The sequence below is a fragment of the Vipera ursinii genome (genome assembly GCF_947247035.1).
Source record: "Vipera ursinii genome assembly, chromosome: 3".
Classification (NCBI taxonomy): Eukaryota; Metazoa; Chordata; class Lepidosauria; order Squamata; family Viperidae; genus Vipera; species Vipera ursinii.
In genome coordinates, this window is record NC_139516.1 from 31,218,741 (window position 1) to 31,223,564 (window position 4,824).

Genomic DNA, 4,824 nt, shown 5'->3' on the forward strand with positions numbered 1-4,824 from the left:
GGAGGAAAACACGCAAATCAATAGTCATAATGTTGACTAAGTGTTTCTATTTTTTTCTTTTTCTCAGAAAGATCAAAACAGTTTTTTTTTCTGCTTAGTAAAGTACAGGACTTATTCACAGAAAAGAAATGCAGGATAGGTGAAATTCCAGCAGGTGGCAGAAGAAGGAAGCAAGGAAAAATTTCTAAAGAAAGCGAACAATGTGTTCCCTAACCCTAGACCCAATATTTGCAAGGTGGATTCAAAGCTCTAGTTTAATGTTTTGGTGCTTTTAACTTGATCCCCTAATGCAAGTTTCCTATGTTAATCTTGAAACGTAAGTCAGTTTGCAGTTTCATTGTTTTACTGTAGCAGTGGCTGTCCAGGCATCTGACTGAGAAATCTTTCCTCTCTCCAGCCAACTGATTCTTTGATCTACGCACATAAAAGCAGTATAAACTAGTGAGTTGTTTTTCAAACTTGGCAGCTTTAACTTTATACTGGCTAGGGAATTCTGGGAGTAGAAGCTCACACATTTTAAAGTTGCCAAGTTTGAAAAATACTGATCTAATCAGAATACAGTTGCAAGAAAAAGTATGTGAACCCTTTGGGATTACTTGGCGTTTTGCATGAATTGGCCATAAAATGCGCTCTAAACATCATGTAAGTCACAACAATAGAAAAACACAGTCTGCTTAAAATAATACTACACAAACAGCTGTTGTCATGTTTTAATTGAACATAAGATGGAAATATTCACAGTGCAGGGTGGAAAAAGTATGTGAACCTTTGGACTTAATAACTGGTTGACCCTCCTTTGGCCGCAGTAACCTCAACTAAACATTTCCTGTAGTTGCAGATCAGACCTGCACAACGATCTGGAGTAATTTTGGACCACTCCTCTTCACAAAACTGTTTCAGTGTAGCAATATTCTTGGGATGACAACAATCCGTCCAGGCCCTGAGGCAGCAAAGCAGCCCCAAACAATGATGCTCCCTCCACCATGTTTTACAGTGGGGATGAGGTTTTGATGTTGGTGTGCTGTGCCATTTTTTCTCCACACATAGTGTTGTGTGTTTTTCCCAAACAACACAATTTTGGTTTCATCTGTCCACAGTATATTTTGCCAGTAGTGCTGTGGAACATCCAGGTGCTCTTTTGCAAACTTCAAACGTGCTGCAATATTTTTTTTGGACAGCAATGGCTTCCTCCGTGGTGTCCTCCCATGTCCTCCATTCTTGTTTAATGTTTTCCTTATTGTAGATGTGTCAACAAAAATGTTAGCATGTGCCAGAGATTTCTGTAGGTCTTTACTGACCCTCTAGGATTCTTCTTTACCTCATTAAGCATTATGCGCTGTGCTCTTGCAGTCATTTTTACAGGACGACCATGCTTAGGGAGAGTAGCAACAGTGCTAAACTTTCTCCATTTGTAGACAGTCTGTCTTACCGTGGACACGTGAACATCAAGGCTTTTGGAGATACGTTTGTAACCCTTTCCAGCTTCATGCAAGTCAACAATTCTTGATCGTAGGTCTTCTGAGAGCTCTTTTCTGCGAGGCATGGTTCACATCAGACAGTGCTTCTTGAGACCAGTAAACCCAAAACAGGTGTGTGTTTTTAAAGGGCAGAACAGCTGTCAGCAACACATCCAAAATCATCACACTGATTGGAGTCAAGGTTGGCTCACTCCTGGCTCCAATTAGCTCTTGGAGAAGTCATTAGGCTAGGGGTTCACATACTTTTTCCACCCTGCACTGTGAATGTTTCCATCTTATGTTCAATTAAAACATGACAACAGCTAATGTTTGTGTAGTATTATTTTAAACAGACTGTGTTTTTCTATTGTTGTGACTTACATGATGTTTAGAGCGCATTTTATGGCCAATTCATGCAAAACTCCACATAATCCCAAAGGGTTCACATACTTTTTCTTGCAACTGTATAGCTGTAAGGGACCTTGGAGGGCTCTATTGAATTTCTGCAGGAAATGAACCTGCCTATCACTAAAGGTAAAGTAAAGTGGGCAGTGCTGATCCGTTTCTTAGCCAAGGGATCCAGTGTTGTCCAAAGACATTTCCATGATCATGTGGCCAACAGGACTATACACTGAGCATGAAATGCTGTTACCTTCCCATTTAAATGGTACCTATTTACTTGCATTTACATGCTTTTGAACTGCTACTGTAGGTGGGGTAGGAGCTGGGGCAAGTGATGGGAGCTTACCCCATCACAAAATGCTCCAGTCTTGAACCTGGGCTGTCAGCTTTGCAGCTGACAAGCTCAGCTGAGCCATCGTGCCCCAGCTTATCACTAGCAAGTAACAAATAATATAAATAAATAAGCCTTCAATTTTTATATCAAATGCCATTTTAAAAAGGACAGGTTGTCTAGAATAGAATAGGTTTAACTACTGAAATGATGATTTATTACAAATATTTTAATAATAATAATATAATGTTGGAAGGTACCTTGGAGGTCATCTAGTCCAACCCCCTGCTCAGGCAGGAAACCCTATACCATTTCAGACAAATGGCTATCCAGTCTCTTTTTAAAAACTTCCAGTGTTGGAGCATTCACCACTTCTGGAGGCAGGTTGTTCCACTGGTTAATTGTTCTAACTGTCGGGAGGTTTCTCCTTAGTTCTAGGTTGCTTCTCTCCTTGACTAGTTTCCATCCATTGCTTCTTGTCCTTCCTTTGGGTGCTTTGGAGAATAGCTTGAGTCCCTCCTCTTTGTGGCAGCCCCTGAGATATTGGAACACTGCTATCATGTCCCCCCTCATCCTTCTCTTCATTAAACTAGACATACCCAATTCCAGCAGCCGTTCCTTTTATGTTTTAGTCTCCAGTCCCCTAGTCATCTTTGTTGCTCTTCTCTGTACTCTTTCTAGAGACTCAACATCTTTTTTACATCGTGGTGACCAAAACTGGATGCAGTATTCCAAGTGTGGCCTTACCAAGGCATTGTAAAGTAGTATTAATACTTCACGTGATCTAGATTCTATCCCTCTGTTAATGCAGCCTAGCAACTGTGTTGGCTTTTTTGGCAGCTGCAGCACACTGCTGGCTCATATTGAAGTGATTGTCTACTAGGACTCCGAGATCCCTCTCACAGTTACTACTATTGAGCAAGGTACCACCTATACTATACCTATGCATTTGATTTTTCCTGCCTAAATGTAGAACCTTACTTTTTTCACCATTGAATTTCATTTTGTTATATAGCGCCCAGATATGCTACAGGTAAGCAGAGTCAGGCTCCCTGTTTTTCACTTCGAGTTCATTCCCTGGGCATTCCAGAGTTCTTTCGCTGTATAGTCAGCTTGCTTTGGGCCTGGGAAGTGAGCTTGCTCTTCTGCTGCACCTGCCTCTTGAACAGCAATTCCCCACCCACCATCACCAAAGATTCATATGGGTCTGCTGCTGGCTCATATTGTAGTGATTGTCTACTAGGACTCCAAGATCCCTCTCACAGTTACTACTATTGAGCAAGGTACCACCTATGCTATACCTGTGCATTTGATTTTTCCTGCCTAACTGTAGAACCTTACTTTTTTCACCATTGAATTTCATTTTGTTAGATAGCGCCCAGTGTTCGAGTCTGTCCAGATCCTTCTGTATCTTAAGCCTGTCTTCTGGAGTGTTGGCTATTCCTGCCAGCTTGGTGTCTGCAAATTTGATGAGTTCCCCATTTATCCCTACTGTTCTGTACCAGCCTGCTACCGGCCCTGCAGAAAAGGCAGGGACAACCCCTTTACAAACGTCAAGAGGCTGGAATTAACCCTGCCAAATTTATTAACATAAAACAGAGCAAAACAAGACACCAACCATGAAACAGGAGCTATGAAACAGGAACTATTCAAGCGGTTGCCTTCAGCAAACCAGCCCTCCCACGCATTCCCCTTTTATACAGTTCAGGGCGTGGCTTCTCTCTGCCTCCTTTCGAGGTGCCCCATTGCCTTCCTCTGTTTACTCCTGATTGACTGCCTCCTGCGTCGGGCGTCCTTGAACAGGGCCAGCTGTGGGTCATCTTCATCCACGCTGTCAGGCTCACACAGCTGGGTCTCCGTCGTGGCCAGGTGGGAGGGGCCTGGCTGAGGGCTCTCATCAGCAAGCTCTTCAACACCCCCCTCCTCCTCTGTGTCCTCCGACCCAACTGCCGAACCCACAGGCTGACCCTGAATCACAACACCTTCGCCCAATTCGTTGACAAAGATGTTGAAGAGCACTGGGGCACCCCACTACATATTTCCCTCCATGTAGATGCGGTTCCATTGAGGACCACACGCTGAGTGCAGCCGGTCAGCCAGCTACAAATCCATCTGGTGGTGATGCTGTCTAACCCACATTTTTCTATCTTATCAAGTAGTAGGTTGTGATCTACTTTATCAAATGCTTTACTGAAGTCCAAGTAAATTATATCTACAGCATTCCTCAGGTCCACTAATTTTGTCACTTGGTCAAAGAATGCAATAAGATTTGTCCAGCATGATCTGTTTTTGACAAACCCATGTTGGCTTTTAGTGATGACTATTTGCATCAAGGTGTTCGCTGATTTGTTGTTTGATTATCTTTTCCAGAATCTTTCCAGGTATTGAGGTCAGGCTGATAGGTCTGTAGTTTCCTGGATCTATTTTTTTCCATCTTTTTTGAAGATGGAAACTACATCAGCTCTCTTCCAGTCCCTTCCAGTCTTCTGGTAGTTCCCCAGAGCTCCAGGATCTTTGAAAAATATAGTTCAGTCATTCTGAGATCACGTCTGCCAGTTCCTTGAGAACCTTGGGGTGTAATCCATCTGCTCCTGGTGATTTGAACTCGTCTAGGCTGGACAGGTGCTCACTTAC